The sequence below is a fragment of the Natator depressus genome, chromosome 3 (assembly GCF_965152275.1).
Source record: "Natator depressus isolate rNatDep1 chromosome 3, rNatDep2.hap1, whole genome shotgun sequence".
NCBI classification, from domain to species: domain Eukaryota; kingdom Metazoa; phylum Chordata; order Testudines; family Cheloniidae; genus Natator; species Natator depressus.
Window position 1 is genome coordinate 73,174,138 of NC_134236.1, and position 22,111 is coordinate 73,196,248.

The window sequence follows — 22,111 nt, forward strand, 5'->3', positions numbered from 1 at the left end:
AAAGCCTGGAGCAATTATTATAGCTGAGGAAACAGTTACAAGATTTTGTTAACATGGGGAAAACCATTCTCCTATTTTTGCTGAAATTTTCCAGAAAATACCAGGTATGGAAAATTGCAACCCAAATGGTCAAAGTTCAGCAAAATTTTGAGCAACTGTAAACAGGATCTTACAATGAGAAGTATTGGGTAACTATAAGCAGCGCTATAAGCTTCTCCTATAATATTTAAAAATGAAGTCCTCTCTAACAGAAAACATAGAGTTAAATTAGTCTAAAACCCTTTTTTAATTGATGTGAACTAGAGCTAAATTGGAATTTTTTATTGATCTTTCTAAATTGAAAAATATCAACTTGTCAAAACAGATACCGATCATGACAAAGGGTCAGGCTTAATGAATTTCCAAAGTTGGGGGGGGGGGGGGGGAAAACAAACCAACCCTGAGAAAAAGCTTCAAAATTGTTCAGATGTTTCATTTTGACATTTTCTAAACAAAAAATTCCAGTTCCAGGTCAAAATGATGTTTTGTTTCAAAATTTAAGCTAATTAGACTTAAAAAAATTATAAGCAAAAAAGATCAAAATTGAAATGAAACATTTGGAAATATCAAACAAAATGTTTCAGCTGACCCTACATTTGTTTGGTTTTTCAAGATCAAATATTTTTTGAGATCCCAACTTTTTGTCCCAATTCAATGCAGGAAAAAATTTCTCACTCTGCTCTAAATCCCTAAAATAATCTTTGAGGTTCAAAACTCTCCAGCTTCTTTCATCACTCTCAAATCATATAAAAAGAGGAAATAGAATGTGCAAATAGATTTTTTGTTGCTTTTATTCCTTTTATTTTAAGCCAAACTAACTTCACCTTTTAAAATACCAAGTTAGCTATTCAGTATCCTGATGCTGATTTATGCTTCAAACAGTTCACATCTTAAACAGGCAGTGATGTAAAAGAAAATATCCCAATTTGTTAAAAAAGGACCAGTGAGAAGAGAAATATGTATCCATGCCATTGTTACAAACAAAATTCAATTTTGGGAAAAAATTGCAATTATTTGAACTGCATTTTGTTCATTTCTTGTCTGCATCTGAACTAACCATGCTTATGTGGATAGGGATTAAAACTATTTTCTGCTGGCAGTTGATTGAAATTGGCACATTGGGTGACCACAGCTAGAAGATTTTTTTCCTCATACTGTAAAGATTAATTTAAAAAATGACAGATACATCACCCTTGTACAGCTCTGTATGTATTATAGTATGGAAAATACAGAAATAAAATGCAGTGTTTTCTTGTTTTAGCTATGTGGAACTCAGTGATTTTGTTTTGCAAGGGTTCAGGTGAAAGTTTTCCTTGGTTCAGTTACATGTGGCTTCACACCTGGTATTTCACTTTAACTGAGGGTTTGAACAAACCCAGAAACTCAAAAATATAGTTATCTGTCAGAGACCTAAAACATAAATACCAACCCCCCAATTCTGAGCAGTGCTCTCAGAAAGTGAATCCCGGCGGAGGAGAAGGGGGCAAAGATGACCTTAACTACCAGCACCCAGTGCAAATTTGAGCAGTCCCTGTGACTGTTACAATTAGCAATGATTTCCCATACACCTGAACCTCTGGCCCCAAATAGCTACAGCTTAGACAGCTCTGAGGATATCCCCTCCTGCACCTGATATGTCCCCTACTCAGTGTAAGTGAGCCTCTGGCATAGTAATCTTGACCTTTGCTATCTGGGGCACTCCCAGCCAGGGTATTGGGCTACTTTTCATCCCCATTTATGCTTCAGGAACAGCATAAAGAGTTAAGAAGTAACCCAAAATTTGGCCTAAATGCTATCAAACTTGTGAAATTCTTCCTCTCTTTTATATGCCAGTACTTGAAGAGCTGCCAAGGCATTTAATCCATTGTACCTGTTTTCTAATTTCCACTGCTGTAGATTCCCTACCACTGAGGCTCATAGGAACCACAGTACTTGTGAAAAAAGAAAAGGAGTACTTGTGGCACCTTAGAGACTAACCAATTTATTTGAGCATAAGCTTTCGTGAGCTACAGCTCACTTCATCACAGTACTTGTGAATCAGCAAGGGACTGCTTTGCGTGGTGAACATCAATGTAAACAGTTCTGTCTGGAACCAAACACAATTCCCTAATATTAAGTGAATTCTTAAGAGTACCTCTTCCCCAAGCCTCCTGATTTTTGGACAGTCCATGACACTTGTTGAAAACAAACAGGGGATCCCACTGTTTCAGCACAATACCAACACACTGCTGTTTGCTTGAAATTATCACATATCTTAGCAAAGAATGGCTAAATTTCAAATTTGAAGCAAGGCCACATAAGAACTGGGTTTTGCTGCAAGCAGTCAGATCCTGTACCACTGAAGTCAATGACAAAGCTACCATTAACTTCAGTGGTGGAGGGAGAAGTTCATTGTGCACAGCTAAGAAACCAGCCTTTAGTCCTAACCATATCAGAATCTATAGAGGTTGCTACTGTTGGCCTGACCCATGGAACTATTATACACCTACATTATCCTTTAACACATTTCTCACTTGTATATTACAGTTATAAATAATTCACTTTTCCCCAAAAAGAAAAATAAATAAATAAAAAAACAAATACATTTGATTCCTGGATTGTAAAGCCAGAAGACCCCATTATGATCATTTAGTCGGACCTGTGTAAAACAGGTCATAGATTTGTTTCTCACAGCAATTTCCAATCCAACAATTTGTGATTGAAGAAGAGTATACTACAAAAACATTCAGTCCTGATGTAAACACTTCAAGTGACAGTTAATTTACCACATCCATTCGTAATCTGTTCCAATTGGTAATTATGATCACTGTTAAAAACTTGCATCATCTTTACAGTTTGATCTTTGCCATCTTCAACTTCCAGCTATTGGATACTTTTGATATTTCCACGCATTTGAACTTTCTTTCAGGTTAGGTGTTTCAGCATAAAGAAACAAAAGTGTTAACAAAAGTAGTCAATATTTCAATATTTAATAAGTTACGTTTTTTCATGTTACTTTTTTCATTTGGGAAGAATGATTTTACACTGACCACAAGTGACGCTGAGTACAGAACATTGAGATAATCCAAAAATGTTTCTATTCCGTTTACATAATAAATTGCAGCTACTTGCTAGGCAGAAGAGTACAAAGAACTGTTGACTGGATTGGCTAAAGAAGACAGTGTTAGAAACCATGAGAACCTAACACATAATAATTGACAAAATTCCATACAGGGAATTACAGAATGCTTACAGAGATTCAGTCCACTGTAGATTTTGTTACAGATCTAGATTAGCTCCCCCTGCTGGACACTCATCAGACTGCTGTGAGAGCATCCCAGCTGCTGGATTCAGTGTGTTTTAAGCTTTGGGAGTCTGAACCTAGTCCAGGCTTGGGGTCTCTAGGCACATTCTCAGGGTGAAAATATTTTGCCCCTGCCCCCCTAAGAACTACAATTGCACCTTTCAATTGCCCAGAACCAATGCTGGCTCCCCAGACTTCCCTGTAGTTTACACACACCCTGTCCCAGAGCTCCAGACATGTGGGTGCTCTGGGGTTACATTATACCTCTTCAGGGCCATGTGATAGATGTAGCACATACCACACACAGAGAGTCCTTGCAGAGGATTCTAAAACACTACCAGTCTTTACTTAAGAGATAAAGCACAAGAAAGTACAGCTCATTTAACATCTACCAACAATATCAAACAACAACCACCATGAACACCATGCTGCTTCCTTCTGCTCACCCATCCCTTGGGAGTCCTTCAGAGGGTCAACTGTGTTCAGAAAGGCAGGGTTCCCCATAGCCTCAATAGGTTCCTGCAAAAACTTCCCTTTGTCTGAGCTGGTGAAAGCCATGGAAGAACCAGAGCAGTTCCTGCTCTTTTATAACTCCAGTCCCTCTGTCATTTGACCTGCTAATCAGCCTCTTCAGATGATCAGTCCTCTACCAGGTGACCTCTCCCCTGACAAACCAGTTTTCTTGGGTGGGAGCCAGCCTGTTGTAAGGATGTTTGCATTTGAATAGAGGACCATTCAAGTTAAGTTTCAGAGTAGCAGCTGTGTTAGTCTGTATTCGTAAAAAAAAAAAGGAGTACTTGTGGCACCTTAGAGACTAACAAATTTATTTGAGCATAAACTTTCGTGAGCGACAGCTCACTTCATCAGATGCTTTCAAGCTAAATGACCCTATGTTGTCAGCCCTGTATCATTGTCTTTTGGAAATTCAGTCCAACATGGAAGTAAAATGGCAAAAGACAAGGTAAATGGCTTCATGTTCAAAATGGAGTTTGCAGCTTGATAGAGATATATGCATAATGTAAACTCACACAATCTCACAGTGAATTAATAAATTGTATAGACAAATTCCCCAAATCATCACAAACAGTTAACTGAGATCTCCTTATCTGAAGGATTTCTTGATTTGTTGCTTGTTTTTTGTTACTTGGCTTTTGACCTATTTGCAATTTTTATATCTAGAGAGAATGTGAACTTCAACCTTAATTCACATATTCTACAGGACATGTAGTTGAGTAAATACATTTTGTACCAGGCATTTGAGTCTGCATTTCTGATTGGTCAAATTACCGAATGTGGGTTTTGTAAAATGAATCAGTTGAATTTGTTATTGTAAACAGTAGTGAGGCTTCACAATCTGATTCCTTCATGTGCAAATTAAATGGGGTTATTTTTGTGAGTGAGAGGAATTAGGTCTTTTCCTCCTATAAGGACTGTGATGTTATACTGTAAGAAGTTCCTCTTTTAGTAATCTTAGTTACTGCTAGAGGTAATAGGCTAAAATCAGGTTCTAAGAGAAGTTATAGGGGAGAAGTGTTGATCATCATTTGGGTTGAACACTAATATATAACTCATTAGCTCTGATTGTAGGTTATTTTTCTATCTTGTCATTTCATATTTATTATGTAACCTTTTTGAATAGAGAACAATTTATGTATTCTTTTCCTTTTTTTTCAGGAAGACATTCCAAGCTTTCACAGTTCATGTGAGTGCAATATATTGCTGAAGTGTCATTAGTTTCCATATTCTGCCCACGAAACCAGGATTCTGGAGAAAATCTGACCAAATTTTGACACCTGAGAAGGGTGGGATTGTTCTATACCAAACCTATACAGTAGGGTGACCAGACGCCCGATAAAACTTCACTGTTCTGATATTTAACTCTTTGTTCCGCGTCCTGACTGATGTATGATCAGGATGTCCCGATATTGTAGGGTTCCTTGCCAGGCATCTGGTTGGCGTAGGGCTGGCAGGCTCCCTACCTGGCTCTGTGCAGCTCCCTGGAAGTGGCGACAGCTTCCTCTGGGTCCTAGGCACAGGGATGGCCAGGGGGAGCTCTGTGTGCTGCTCCCGCCATGAGCACCTGCTCTGCAGCTTCCATTGGCCGGGAACCATAGACAATGGGGTCTGTGGGGGCGGCACCTGTGGGCAAGGCAGCACACACAGCCGCCTGGCTGCACCTCCACCTAGGATCCAGAGGGAGCTGTCGCCACTTCCGAGGAGCTGCCTAAGGTAAGCACTGCCTGGAGCCCACACCCCCTCCAACATCCCAAGCCCCTGCCCCAGCCCTGAGTCCCCTCCTGCACCCAAACTCCCCCCCCCCAGAGTCAGCACTCCAAAGCTCCTCCCATGCCCCAACCACCTGTCCCAACCCTGAGACCCGCCCTGCAGTGGGGGCTGGAGCCGGGGCAGTGCTAGAGCAGGGGCCATGCACCCCCAAATGACCTGAGGCTTGCGGTGGGGGCCAGAGCGGTCCATGCACCCCCAACTGACCCACAGCGAGTGGCTTGCAATGCGACTGCTGCTGGGTGCTGCAGCCGGGGCTGTGCATCCCTGCCCCATGGCTTGTGGCTGGGGCCGGAGTCATGCGTTCCCGACCCAGTGCTTCCTAGAACTGTGCGCCCCCCTCTCTCATGGCTCTGGTGGGGCTGTGAACCTGTGGCTGCCTCCCCCATGTGTCACAGTATTTTGTTCTTGCAATCTGTCACCCTACCATACACTGAACTTCTTGAGGGTGCTTATCTTTAGCTTTATATTCCCAGACAAAAACTATGTTCACATAGAATTGTAACCTTCCCTTTTCTTCCCTTGGTTACTCAGGAGCAGGCAACACTCACCTGTGTGCCCAGGCACCTGATGTTGTTCACAGAAAAGGGGATCCTGAGTATCCCAGTGGTGATACTGGGTAGGTGGGAATCCTCTATCCACCCCTCTGCTGCAGTCCCTTTACTGGTAAACAAAATTACAATTAACAATGCCTCCACCTGGCTGAGCCCTGTTCGCACTCAATGGCTTCATTTCATTCCTTGGGAACATCCAGGAATGAAACTGAGCTAATCTATGTAAGGAGTCCAATTCAAAAGTACCAATCATAAACAATATATACCCAAATTACAATTAGCACACCTTTACTTAACAACTTTAAAAAATTCCTGGTGTAACAGATTGAGATTCATTAAATGTCACAACCAATTTAAATCAGCAGGGGGCACTTCAATAAATCAGTTTTAAAATGTTGAGATCAAATGAATGGATGACATTATCCATGGATAAATTATAGAAGGAGAGGTGAGAGGAACATAAAGGTTCTGAGAGAGAGTGTGTCTTTCCATAGAATAATTACATGCATCATTTCCCCTTTTGTTGCTCTCTTTAATAGCCTTCAACGTTTGTAGACTATTTTGAAAATCTAAAGTTTTCTAAAATTGTTATTGTAAGTATTGGTATCTTATTTGCTTATAGTCCACTCAGTGATGCTGAATGCTTATATTCTAATATTTTTTCCATCTCTAAGAGCCATTTTTCAGGTAATTTCTTCATGTGCCAAACATCCAGACCTCTGCTGGTCCCAGACAGGATGAGTTTCCTATCTATGTCTGGTTTTTCTGGTATGGAAAAGCTAGTTCAAGCCAGGCATATGTCTAGTTTCAGTTCAAACACTGACAGCTTTTGAATGGTCCAGTAAGACCTAAGCCACATTGGCTTAAAATTTTTATAATGCTTTAATTGACACCAATGTGATTACTCTGAGTTTGTGACCCTTTTTCTCCAGCAGCAATTTATCCAGCTGTGGTCTAAAATGAGTTAATAAATGGAGTCTGTAACACTCACTGATTTCATTTTGGCAGGTTGAAAGCAGAATCCTCTTGGAGATGATAGTCCTATAAATTAGTCATTCTGACTGACATGATGCTTTGCATGAAAGTTCTATTTAATTCACACTGTTGAATTCACCCTGACGTTTGCAAATATCAATAGATCTCACACTCTTCTTCTCAGAGACAGAAATATTCATGTACTGCAAAGCTTATTCAATTATTTTCCATAAGTCTTTTTTTTATGTCTGACTTTAACGTCATATCTCAGACTATTTATAGCGGATGTTGAATAAGGGCTCTGCTATTTAAATAAAAACATTACCCACTGCTTTAGTAGAATCACTTTTCATCTGAAATTAACAATTGCACCACTTATCACAGCAAGGAATCCATTTTGCTAAAAATAATAGAAAGGGACATGCTGTATGTCAACATATTGTATATTGGTTCATTTGAAGCAAACAAATTCAAAATGTCTGCAATGGAGACTTACACTAATTACATTCTCTGCTTTAGTCATAGTTCTTTTTTTTTTTAAGTTAGAAAATAAATCTCAGCATTAAGTGGCATTTCTGACAATTTCCCACTGGGTTCCCATATAGTTTAAAAAAAGAAAGAAAAACAATGGAAATTATATAAAATATTTAGATTTAAATCAAATATTTTAAAAAATAGACAAAATTACAACAGATATTAATTTAAGATTTTTTTTATTTTAGAGGTCATTTGTATTTGCTACAATATGCATATTTCATCCCAACTCAAGAAAGTAGAGCTCTGATCCAGCAAAGCCCTTTAGCACGTGCTTAACAAGTGAGTAGTCCCAATGAAGACAATGATCTCAGTAAGATTGCACACTCAGTCACCGCTAAATTTTTTCTGACTTTTCTTGTACATGCTTAGCTAATGAAAAATTGGTGAAAAGTTCAGATGTTTTATTTTTCAATGTCATGTTAAGTTTTTCTTGAGAAATGAGAAATTTCATGTTTTCTGTGAAATCCATGAAAACCATGAAAGTAAGCACGCTCACATATCATACTGACCAGAGCAGGGTCAATTCTGGGAAAATGTGTCTTTGTCTATATTCACAGATTCCATCTAGCAATTTGATTCCACCATGTTCATGCCCCTTTTTGTTTGCTGTTCATGAAAATGGTACATATTACTTTTTTTTGTTCAAACATATTTGGGGAATGTCTGCTCTTCATATAGTGCCTGATTATAAAACACATCTGAGTTTGCACAAAGATAGTGCTGGATGAACAAAACTATTTGTAATTTGGTCAAAAGGGGGTTTAAACCTGAGTCCTCTCATTCTAAAAAGCACAGACTTCTACCATGTGAGCTATTATTACATCTATTAGCTAGCTGCTATGGTGTCCTCATAAACCTCTTCTGTAGATCAGCCACAACAGGAGATGAAAGACCCACATTTTCTTAGAGTTGGTTACATACTCCTCATTTGCTATTTACTATGTTGTTGTTTTAAAAATTGCAATAATTCAATCAGGGAGGAAAACCAACATATTGGTTGCCTAATTCATTACACCACATGAATAGCATAGAATCAAATTCCCCAGGGTAACCTTCATCGATTTCAGAGCCAGAAGTGACCATTGACATCTAGTCTGACCTCCTCTATAACACAGGCCATAAGAACTTCACCAAAATAATTCCTAGATCATATCTTTTAGAAAGATATCCAATCCTGATGTAAAAAGTGTCTGTCATGGAGAATCTACCATGACTCTTGGTAATTTGTTCCAATGGTTAATAACTCTCACTGTTACACATTTATACTTCATTACCAATCTGAAATTGTCTAACTTCAGCTTCCATCCATTGAATCGTGTTATACCTTTCTCTGCTAGACTGAAGAGTCCATGATCAAATATTTGTTTTCCATGTAGGTGTTTATAGGCTGTAACCAAGTCACTCCTTAACCTTCTCTATGTGCAGCTAAATAGATTGAGCTCCTTGTGTCTATCACTATGAGACATTGTTTTCTAATCCTTTAATAATTCTTGGGGCTCTTCTCTGAATCATCTCCAATTTTCAACATTCTTCTTGAATTGCGGACACCAGAACTGGACACAGCAGAGGTAGCACTGGTGCCAAATACAGAGGCAAAATAACCTCTCTACTTCTCCTTGAGATTCCCCGATTTATGCATCCAAGGATTGCATTAACTCTTTTGGCCACAGAATCATATTGGGAGCTCATGTTCAGATATTTATCCCCTCCTCCCCAATCTTTTTCAGAGTCCCTGCTTCCCAGGGTAGAGTCCCCATTCCTGTAAGCGTGGCTACATTCTTTATTCCTAGATATATATATTTAAATTTAGCCATATTAAAATTCATATTGTTTGCTTACACCCAGCTCACCAAGAGGTCCAGATCACTCTCTATTAGTGACCTGTCTTCTTCATTTTTTACCACTCCACTAATTTTCATGTCATCTGCAAATTTTATCAGTGATGATTTTATGTTTTATTTCAAGACACCGATAAAAATGTTAAATACTGTAGGGACAAGAACTGATTCCTGTGGGACCCCAATAGAAACACACATGCTCAAGAATTCCCAGTTTACCATTACATTTTGAGACCTATCAGTTAGCCCCCTTTAATCTATTTAATGTAAGCTATGTTAATTTTTTACCATTTCAGTTTTTTAATCAAAATGTCATGAGGTACAAGTCAATAGAAGTCTAAGTATATTACATCAACGCTATAATCTTCATTAACCTAACTTGGAATCTCATAAAAAAAAGATATTAAGCTAGTTAGATAACATCTGCTTTCCATAAATCCATGTTGGGTGGCATTAATTATATTAGTATCCTTCAATTCTTTATTAATCAAGTCCCATATTAGCTGCTCCATTATCTTGCCTGGGATTGATGCCAAGCTGACATTGATAGGCCATCCCATTTACCCTTTTCAAATATTGGCATAACTTTACCATTTTTCAGTGTTACGGAACTTTCCCAGTGCTTGAAGACTTATTGAAAATCAACATTAAGGGTCCAGCAAGTTCCTCAGCCTGCTCTTCTAAAACTCTTGGGTGCAAGTTATCTGGACCTACTGATTTTAAAATGTCTAACTCTAGTAGATGCTGTTTAACATCCTTCTGAGATACTAGTGGAATGGAAATACTGTTCACATCATCGTATTATGAGTCTACATAATTTGTTTTTCAACCTTCAGCTGCCTAAATCATTCTTTCTCTTCCTGAACCCACCTGCCTCATTCATTACACACTTTCCAACTTCTGCAATATGTGAGGCAGGGGTCCTTCATACAACAGCCCCATTCTCTACAGAACTATGATTAATTCCCAGAGTACAGTCCATCAAGTGCACCGAATGCAGAATCCTGTGGAAAAAACAGTATGTGATCATGTAATTAAAGACTTTCTCATAATACAGACATACATGGGGACTGTATTAAGGTTGTAAGGGCAACCTTAATTCTGGCATTTCCTAACTTTTGAGTGCTTGATTTTGGAACCTTAAAGTTTTTTTAACATATTTTTATGTGTATACTATATATTATAAATTTAGGTTCATAATCAGAAGAGGACATCTGTATTAGTCCTTTATCCATCAGATAGACATCAGCTGTTTGCCAGTGCCCTTCATTTCACCTCAGGCCTTCAAATACCCCATCAGGCGCTGTCTGTCTGATAAAGGACAGCTATAAAGGACCTTCTTGCTTAATTAGCACTTTTATTACTATATTCAGGAGAATAGGTTTAATGTAAACACATTTAAGGTTTACTTAGGAAAAACGTATTAGTAGATAATTTGCACATATTGTGGATTTTGTCTTGTTTCACTTCTAACACCAACCCCACTTGATGTGTTCTACGAAATGCTGGGATAAGTATTACCCTAAGATTGAACTCTCTGACTAGTTAACATTGCTATTCCAGCCAACAGACTGTTGCTGAATAGTTGATTAATTTTGTTTAAAGTCGTAATTATGCTTTTTTTTATATTACTTGTGGTGATGCTTTTTGTTTGACATTCATGTTACTTTGTTATATCTCATAAATACATTTAATGACGAGCTCCTAATTATAGAATACAAGCATGTTATTCTTGTCATTCCTGCTGCATAGGAGTTTCCAAGTATTTGAAAGCCAATTACAATGGCTAAGTGAGTTGTTTGCAGTTCTGAGTTATTGAGTTTTTTGACTTAGCTAAAGAAAGTAGATACGGCATGGGATAATGCACCAGAATACTTCTCCAACTCCTCTAACATTGTTTAATTAAGAGCAAAAATTCTTCTCAATATTATGATACACATCTTATAAAGAAAATATGGGATTTTCTTCCTCTTTCACAATTCTCTTTAAAGATTAGGCTAAAATTTAAATCTTTACTAATCTCTGACTTTTATTAGGTGATTATGACACTAGTACAAAGCAGATCCAAATGTACGTACTGAAGTTTCATAGTATGCTAATTTGATCTGAAATATTTGTATTAGTTTATAAAATTATTTTAAAGAAAGAAGGCACCTTTCTTTACCCTTCATTTTCCTGTTCTGTGGCTACTAATGCCATATATTCCTACAGGTCAGTTCCATTCCTTCTTCCTCCAAATTGAGCCATATTAATTTAAAGACAAAGCAGGAGAGAGAGAAGATGGTCTTGACTGTATCTGGAGTCCTTCAGATGACAGCAGTGATGATGAGCTGGTATGTTGGAGGCAGAGGTTATCATTGAAAAACTAAGGTCAAAAACCAGAAGATGCAACACGCAAAGAAGGAAACTGAGTGTATGAAGCAAGAACATCTGCATGCACTGACAGTATAGAACAACTGCTAAGAACTAACTGGTTACTCTGAGTTCAGTTTCTTTGTAGAATTGAAGTTCCTACCAGCCTGTTGCACTCCATTCAAATGTTCTGGAGAGCTGAGATTAAGTCATAGATTGATCAGGTCTAGGAAACATCTGCCTCTCTGGAACAGTAGAGAGAGAAGGTGGCTGAGGTAATATCTTTTATTGGACCAACTTCGGTTGATAGGAGAGACAAGCTGACAGCAACTGGGGGGACGGATAGCTCAGTGGTTTGAGCATTGGCCTCCTAAACCCAGGGTTGCGAGTTCAATCCTTGAGGGGGCCATTTAGGGATCTGGGGCAAAAACTGGAGATTGGTCCTGCTTTGAGCAGGGGTTGGAATAGATGACCTCCTGAGGTCCCTTCCAACCCTGATATTCTATGATTCTATGTGGAACACTGGCAGTAGCAGAGAATGAAAGCCTTCCCAAATATACCACAGCTCATTAGGCTGAAACCCCATAATCAATGTTGTGGCATTTTCTTCCTCCTTGAATATTAATAAGGCAGCAGCAGTTATAAATAATCACTGTTTTTATATAAATATATCAGCAGAGGAAAGAAAGGCCCGTAGGGGAAAAGCTTCCACAAAAGCACTGGGAAAACCAGTCATTAGTATTATTTATGTAAAACGCAGGTGCCAGATTCTTCCTGACCCTCATATTGTGTAAGAAACTAACCCTGCCTTACACAGCCCATGTAAAGGGATAGTCAGAGTTCAAGTCCCTGTGCTAGGGGTGGTATAGGGACTGTGCCTTCCTAGTGTTCTTGTAGTTTCAAATCACATGAAAAGGCTGAGGGAAGGGAGGAGAAGGGAGGCTATGACAAGAAAGGCGTGTGGAGGCCCGGCCTCAATCCCATTGGGCACTGGAGTTTAGGGAGGCAGTCTTTCTGGAGTAGCCCTGATTGCTCCCCTAATAGTACTGTAGCTCAGCACCACCGCTTACCATGGACTGTGCCTCACAGGTATGATCTAGCCCATAATGTCCACTGTATTCTAAATGCAACACAGACAAATAAAGAGACAATGTAGCTGCCCCACCGAGCTGACAATTAGATCTGTTCGAACATTTTCCATCAAAACTGTTTTCTATGGAAAATTGGGCTTTCTACTAAATGATGGTTTTCATGAAAAGTGTCTGCTTTCCACGTGAGAGTTCTATTTTTATCAAAATATTTCAGCCAAAACCCAAAAGATTTGGCTGAAAATGGAAATTGTAGTACTTCATGGGAGATGTAGTTTGCTCCTTATGTTCCCATTCTCCACTATGGACCAGCGTCCCCAGCTAGGCTACAGCTCTCAGAATGCACCACAGCCAGGGACGCTATGAAGAACAGAAGGGAGATCATGATGATGATGGCAGAAGTAGTACAGCTGGGGATCCTGGCCCACAGAAGAGAATGGGGGCAAGAGGAGAAAACTCCAATTTTTGGTTGAAATATGTTGGTTTTCCTGTTTTAATTTAAAAAAATCTCAAAAGGTTTCCTTTTATTGTTTGTTTCTGTCAAAAAATACCAAGTGGGGAGGGGGGTGGGGGTGGAGGAGAGAAAGAGAGAATGACCAGCTTTATTGACAATCTATATAAACACACTTGGCAGCATTACTGGTGCCAGGTCTGAGAGAAGGCAGCTTCTACCTTCTCTGTCTCACCCCCCATCTCTGCTGCCATAGCCTCTGTGGGTGTTGCAACAGCAAGGAATAGGGTAATGGGAACCCCTGGCATAATCACCGCCTGTCCCTGATGAATACCTGCTGCCACACAGATGTGCAGAGGCCCTCGTGGTGGCAGTATTCAGTAACCTGGCAGTAACCTGTCCTTCCTCTAATTTGCACTGGTGTAGCTCACTAAAAGGAGCCATAGGCCAACATGAATTGGGTTCATATTTTCCAGAAAGATAAGAGACAATAGCAGGGAACACCAGTGACACCAAAACAACAGTGATACCAGTGTTGGATACTGTCTCAGAAAGGAAGATTTTGATCTCTCCCACAGCTCATTTTTTTGTTTTATGGGACTTTCCTATCTTCTCATTCATTCCATACCATAGTTTATTAATTTAGGGCCACTACACGGTTGTTAGGGAGTGGGGAAGATTTAAAGGTCCTCCACTCTCCATACTGAAAAATGGCCCCTCAGATAGAAAGCTCAATTCCATGTAGATGAAGCATCTCCAAATGATAGAAAACATGAAATGGCATGAATTCAAGTCAAATTAAGAGATCTTCTTCCTAACCAAACAAGTCCTTCTCTCTCAAATGTCAAGGTGATGTCAAGGAACTATGACGTGATTGGAATAACAGAGACTTGGTGGGATAACTCACATGACTGGAGTACAGTCATGGATGGTTATAAACTGTTCAGGAAGGACAGGCAGGGCAGAAAAGGTGGGGGAGTAGCACTGTATGTAAGGGAGCAGTATGACTGCTCAGAGCTCCGGTACGAAACTGTGGAAAAACCTGAGTGTCTCTGGATTAAGTTTAGAAGTGTGTGCAACAAGAGTGATGTAGTGGTGGGAGTCTGCTATAGACCACCGGACCAGGGGGATGAGGTGGATGAGGCTTTCTTCCGGCAACTCACGGAAGCTACTAGATCGCATGCCCTGATTCTCATGGGTGACTTTAATTTTCCTGATATCTGCTGGGAGAGCAATACAGCGGTGCATAGACAATCCAGGAAGTTTTTGGAAAGCGTAGGGGACAATTTTCTGGCGCAAGTGCTAGGGGAGCCAACTAGGGGGGGCGCTTTTCTTGACCTGCTGCTCACAAACCGGGTAGAATTAGTGGGGGAAGCAAAAGTGGATGGGAATCTGGGAGGCAGTGACCATGAGTTGGTTGAGTTCAGGATCCTGACGCAGGGAAGAAAGGTAAGCAGCAGGATACGGACCCTGGACTTCAGGAAAGCAGACTTCGACTCCCTCAGGGAACGGATGGGTAGGATCCCCTGGGGGACTATCATGAAGGGGAAGGGAGTCCAGGAGAGCTGGCTGTATTTCAAGGAATCCCTGTTGAGGTTACAGGGACAAACCATCCCGATGAGTCGAAAGAATAGTAAACATGGCAAGCGACCAGCTTGGCTTAATGGTGAAATCCTAGCGGATCTTAAACATAAAAAAGAAGCTTACAAGAAGTGGAAGGTTGGACATATGACCAGGGAAGAGTATAAAAATATTGCTCGGGCATGTAGGAAAGATATAAGGAGGGCCAAATCGCACCTGGAGCTGCAGCTAGCAAGAGATGTCAAGAGTAACAAGAAGGGTTTCTTCAGGTATGTTGGCAACAAGAAGAAAGCCAAGGAAAGTGTGGGCCCCTTACTGAATGAGGGAGGCAACCTAGTGACAGAGGATGTGGAAAAAGCTAATGTACTCAATGCTTTTTTTGCCTCTGTTTTCACTAACAAGGTCAGCTCCCAGACTGCTGCGCTGGGCATCACAGAATGGGGAAGAGATGGCCAGCCCTCTGTGGAGATAGAGGTGGTTAGGGACTATTTAGAAAAGCTGGACGTGCACAAGTCCATGGGGCCGGACGAGTTACATCCGAGAGTGCTGAAGGAATTGGCGGCTGTGATTGCAGAGCCCTTGGCCATTATCTTTGAAAACTCGTGGCGAACGGGGGAAGTCCCGGATGACTGGAAAAAGGCTAATGTAGTGCCAATCTTTAAAAAAGGGAAGAAGGAGGATCCTGGGAACTACAGGCCAGTCAGCCTCACCTCAGTCCCTGGAAAAATCATGGAGCAGGTCCTCAAAGAATCAATCCTGAAGCACTTACATGAGAGGAAAGTGATCAGGAACAGTCAGCATGGATTCACCAAGGGAAGGTCATGCCTGACTAATCTAATCGCCTTTTATGATGAGATTACTGGTTCTGTGGATGAAGGGAAAGCAGTGGATGTATTGTTTCTTGACTTTAGCAAAGCTTTTGACACGGTCTCCCACAGTATTCTTGTCAGCAAGTTAAAGAAGTATGGGCTGGATGAATGCACTATAAGGTGGGTAGAAAGCTGGCTAGATTGTCGGGCTCAACGGGTAGTGATAAATGGCTCCATGTCTAGTTGGCAGCCGGTGTCAAGTGGAGTGCCCCAGGGGTCGGTCCTGGGGCCGGGTTTGTTCAATATCTTCATAAATGATCTGGAGGATGGTGTGGATTGCACTCTCAGCAAATTTGCAGATGATACTAAACTGGGAGGAGTGGTAGATACGCTGGAGGGGAGGGATAGGATACAGAAGGACCTAGACAAATTGGAGGATTGGGCCAAAAGAAATCTGATGAGGTTCAATAAGGATAAGTGCAGGGTCCTGCACTTAGGATGGAAGAATCCAATGCACCGCTACAGACTAGGGACCGAATGGCTAGGCAGCAGTTCTGCGGAAAAGGACCTAGGGGTGACAGTGGACGAGAAGCTGGATATGAGTCAACAGTGTGCCCTTGTTGCCAAGAAGACCAATGGCATTTTGGGATGTATAAGTAGGGGCATAGCCAGCAGATCGAGGGATGTGATCGTTCCCCTCTATTCGACACTGGTGAGGCCTCATCTGGAGTACTGTGTCCAGTTTTGGGCCCCACACTACAAGAAGGATGTGGATAAATTGGAGAGAGTCCAGCGAAGGGCAACAAAAATGATTAGGGGTCTAGAGCACATGACTTATGAGGAGAGGCTGAGGGAGCTGGGATTGTTTAGTCTGCAGAAGAGAAGAATGAGGGGGGATTTGATAGCTGCTTTCAACTACCTGAAAGGGGGTTCCAAAGAGGGTGGCTCTAGACTGTTCTCAATGGTAGCAGATGACAGAACGAGGAGTAATGGTCTCAAGTTGCAATGGGGGAGGTTTAGATTGGATATTAGGAAAAACTTTTTCACTAAGAGGGTGGTGAAACACTGGAATGCGTTACCTAGGGAGGTGGTAGAATCTCCTTCCTTAGAGGTTTTTAAGGTCAGGCTTGACAAAGCCCTGGCTGGGATGATTTAACTGGGAATTGGTCCTGCTTCGAGCAGGGGGTTGGACTAGATGACCTTCTGGGGTCCCTTCCAACCCTGATATTCTATGATTCTATGAAATGATTGCTCCATGCTCTCTAAGGTGATATGGTCATCTGCTCCAAATGGCTACCACCTTGCAAGAATCAGCTTCAATTTTGCCCCAATGAAAGCAGTATAGAAAAGATCCTCTGGAAGACCTAAAATACAATGTATGGACAATGTCAACAGACAATCATCCCTCACAGGCATCCTTCCCCTGGAATGTGTCAGATTTGGCTCAGGGCAGAATATCATGGAGGCATATTACACATTCAGTGCTCTCTACACTGTCCACATGACAGCATAAGAAGTAATCTAACCTAATCAGTATACCCACCACCGGCACTGCATGTTAGGGCCAAACACAATCTGCAGTAAGAAAGACTGAAAGAATAACTGGTTTTTCACCTATTGATTATAATTTTATGCCTGCTTTTCCTTTTGTTGTTGATTTTCCTCAAATTCCCCCACTGACTCTCTATTTAATTTCCAAAGTCTTCTTGGAGTGACAGTAAACATTTGTGGAGTCTATGTGTGGAAGAGTGTGGGCTCAACAAATGCCACAAGCTTTATTTTGGCATTCAAAATCCACCTTTAAACATTTCAGTATTAGAAGAGAATTTTGCAAAAAATACTGCTCTCCACTTCTTTCTGAGACTGGTAAGAGCCACCGGGGGCAAAAAGCAAATTTTTCCTACTGGTGCTCCCAACTGCAGACAGGCCAAGTAATTTTTCTGGTTTTTACTTTATGTGTGCAATTTTTCAGACAACTTTATTATTAAGGTTTCTTCATTTACACTGGGAGTTATAACCATTTAAAACATCTGTGCTTTCTAATCCTGTAACACTTGAGTGGCCTGTTCCTAAAGCAAGCAATCTCTTCAGGATGTCACTGGAACATGAGAAAATATTAACTGCTTGAGTGCTGCCCAACAATCCAGATAGAAGACATTTGTCTTGCCGCTGAGCATACCAGTAATTTCCAGATTTGTTCCTTATTATGTATTCCTTGACCCCCAGTTCTATCAAACATACCAGACTCACTACATAATGTATTTATTTATTTCCCTTCCATTTCCATATATTCTTCTCTGCTCCCACAATGTATGAAATGACTATCGCCTCACACCTGGTGCACTAGGCCCATCCTCGCCTCATTCAAATCCCTTCTAGAGGGAATGTCTACACAGGGAAAAAAAAAACCTGTGGCTGTGATTCTCAGAGCCTGGCTCAACTGATTTGCGGTAGCAGGGCTCATGCTGTGGGGGTGAAAACAGTAGTGTAGATGCTCAGGCTTGAGCTGGAGTGTGGGCTCGAGACCCTTCCCCTCACCAGGTTTCAGAGCCCAGGCTCCACCTGAGCCCGCCCATCTATATAGGATGGGCAGGGATGCAACACCATGCTCTGCCTATTTCTAGCCTGTTTGCCAAAAGCGGGTGACAGGGCATGGATCGCTCGATAATTGCCCTGTTGTATTCATTCCCTCTGAAGCACCTGGCAGTGGCCACTGTCACAAGACAGGATACTGGTTAGATGGACCATTGGTCTGACCCAGTATGGCTGTTCTTATGTGCTTGCACTGCTACTTTTACCCTTGCAAGGATACTTTTTACCTAAGTTGACCCAGGCTCTGAGACTTGCTGCTTTTTTTGCTGTGTAGATGTAACCCACACACCTCCTGGGTGTGGTCTTCTGTCCCATCTAGCAGCACCGAGACCACTTAAAGAGAGATTAATGACTCTGCTCTACAGCCTTAGCTAACAGCCATGTGGCTTTTAGCTCATGCAGTAGAGGCTCATGCATTTAGCTCCAGAGGTCCCATGTTCAATCCTGCCTGCCAATGACTGGGGCCTGTCAGTGTTGCATAGACATACCCTAAGACTCACTTCTTCTATGACATTCAGAAGCACTCGTCCACTCTAGATCACTTTTCCACCTCAACATTACATAAGAGAAGAAGAGTGGGAGATTATCTATCCTAACAATCTAATCTAAATCTCCCAGTACTTCTGCTCGTCTCTATCGCTATCTTTTAGAGCCTGATCCATCCAAGCACAGAAGGACATACCTAACTTTAAACACATAAGTATACTCACTGAAGTCAGTGAGGAAAACTCACATGCTTAATGCTAAATTCATGCTCAAATACTCTGTTGGACTGGGACCACGAACTATAAACTTCTTGGGCCAGGAAGTGTAATTATTTGTTTTGTACACTGTCCAAAAGATTGTTGAGGCTTGAATGATAAAATATTAATTAAGTAATGGCAGGCAATTTTCATAAGCACAAAGAGTCCACCTTTAAAAAATTGCCTCTCAATATCCAGCTATAGACCAGGTTCAAAAAAAATAATTCTGAAATTTTGAACAACAAAAACCGGGGAGAGGGGATTTTTTGCGAAAATGGTCCCGGAACGGATTTAAAATCTTGGCATCACTTTCAGCTATGCAATTTGCATGCAAACCCATGTGTTGGGCCTAGTACAGAGGTGTTTCAGATGATATATTACTGACCTTGTAATCTCACATGATTGTGGCTAGAGCTCATTGGAAAACATTGATGGAAAATATGGTGACAAAATTCTGGGGGAAAGTATGGAAATTTTTTTCTTCCATTTTTTTGGACCAGCTCCAGTTGTGACCAAAAGATGTAGTCATTGTACTATTATACTTAGGGATTGACTCTGCAAAATTCCAAGAGCTTCCAAGAAACTGTTGAGCACCTCTCACTCCTATTCAAGTGAATGGGAATTGAGGGCACCTGGTTGCAGCACTCAGTACCTTCCTGGATGAAGCACTTGGTTAACAAAGTCTCCAGCATTACTTCTCTGACATTTACAGCTTGCTCAAAGTTCAGCACCATGGTTTTCCATTTCTTTATGCAGGCGGCCTCTAAAAGCTTGAATTTAAGATGCACTGTTGATTTTTAAAGTTTCTCTCTCTATATTTCCTAAGAGCATCATAAATCTTTTTTGCCCTTTTAATGGTGTTTTTCTTATGATCACTAATGACCTGATATTTACTATAGTATTCAGGAATCACTCGGGGCTGTAAAAGCTTCAAAGAGATACTCTTTAGTCAGTGACCAGTTCCAACTGCTTCTTGCATAGTGGACCATGTTGGGGTGGGGAATGGGAGGTCCAGAGTGCACCTCCCCAGACTTCTGAAAGTCTCTGAAACTAAACCACTGAAAACATACAATGCCCAATACCACTGGTATTACCATCCGCTTGTCACTTTACACACCTCACCCAATTTTTATTTTAGGCCTCTAGGACTTGTTAAGAGGGTGGGTTTTTACTGTTATATTATAATCAGAGCATTAGTGATTTGAAAGATTTCTCATATGTGTCAATTCTAAGCTCCCACAATCAGTTGATCAAAACTTCCAAATTTGGGGCTGGAATTTTCAAGGCATGGTCTCCAGTGCATTGTTTTAGCAGAGGGAAATTTGAGAACAAAAATAGTTGTCATTTGAGATTAGGAGGGGAGTGAAAAACAATATACTTTTCCCCATTATCTATATATTTTTAAAAAAGTTCTTGGAACATCTCTAGTATTGAAGGGGATAGACAGGTTAAATTTAGTATGGAAACAACTTTCTTTGAGGAAAGTCAGTCAGTTTTCTGGAGAAACTGATTTGGACCTGATGGAGTTATGAGCCTGCGAAAACTGCACTTTGAGCATATACGTTGTTAAGATTTGTTTTAGCACACATTAGCAATGCTCAGAGTGTATTTGGTGTAACATGTATATGTGTGCAGCGAATCAATTCTTTGTTCATCTTTTGTGTAACAGGGATATATGCGTTATAAAATGGGCACCAGGCCACGCACATTTTACAAGGTCTACACATCACTGAATTAGCTGTGTCACAGGAGCTCTGCCTCATTCATGGCACATTTTTTCATCCTGCCTCATTCATTGTGGAAAGATTTTACAGGCTCTGTATTTCTGGCATCTAGAGAGTAGCACACATTACTATAAGATATATATATATATATATATATATATATATATATATATATATATGTCTGTCTCTAAAATTGCAGAAAGAAGTGTCTAATACTATATTTTGTGTCATTTCAGAAATAGTACATAATCATGCAGTCATGAATATGCACCAGAGGAAAGAGTTAAGCTTATGCATACAATTTACACTTTGGCACTTTTTGTGTTATTAGCGTTTATCCAGCTAACCTTCATGTTCTTTTAATGTGGTCTTTTTGGTTTTTTCTCCTGTTGCACCTCCCTGAACAATCAAAGATGAGACAGGGAGGCATCTCCATTAGCATACAGAATGGAGAACAGAGATTCCAAGGCAAGAACTGCACTGAACTGTGGGACCACAACAGCAGAGAAGCACTGCATGACAGGGAATCTCTGCTCCAGATGTTAATGAACCCATGCCTGCACACACCCAGCTCTTTAGTTATCAGACCAATTCTAGTAATAAATCCTTTATTGGTATCCAAAATACTGAAGCTGCCTAACAGCATTGTGAGCTCCCTCGAAGGAACACCGCTCAGAGCCAGGAATAATCAGTTCCTACTGTCTAGCCTGAACAAAACAACTTTGGTATACTGCTTTGAGCCATCAGTTTACCCACAAACAAATCTAGTGTTCTCCCTTGAACCATTGTTCTTTCCCTACAAAACCCCCTACCTATGCTCAAGTAAGTGCTCTGATTCCTGGATCCAAAAGCTGTATCAGTTTCATTGGGACTTCATCTTCTCCTGATTGGGCTGGGGGCTCTGCCTGTCTCCAGCACTCCAGACTCTCAGCTACCACCACCACCTGGGAACCCCGATCGATTCAAGCTTCACGGAGTGGTGAGAACGCAGCTCTCATTCTCTCTCTCTCTCTCTCTCTCTAGGTATAGCCTTCTGACCCTGACTTGTGTGATCAGTTATAGTTTTCTAAACCTGATTTTTATCATCAAATTTAAGTTAGATTTAATATTATAACTGTTTTGTATGTTTGGCTCCCCTTCTGTGGTTATTACTTGGCAATAAATAAATTTCATGGTTAAGCTGGTTGCCTCTCTCTCTCTTCCCCTCTCCCCCTGGGGGTGTTTTTTGATTTCCCCATTTGCTCTGCAGCCACACTCCTCGT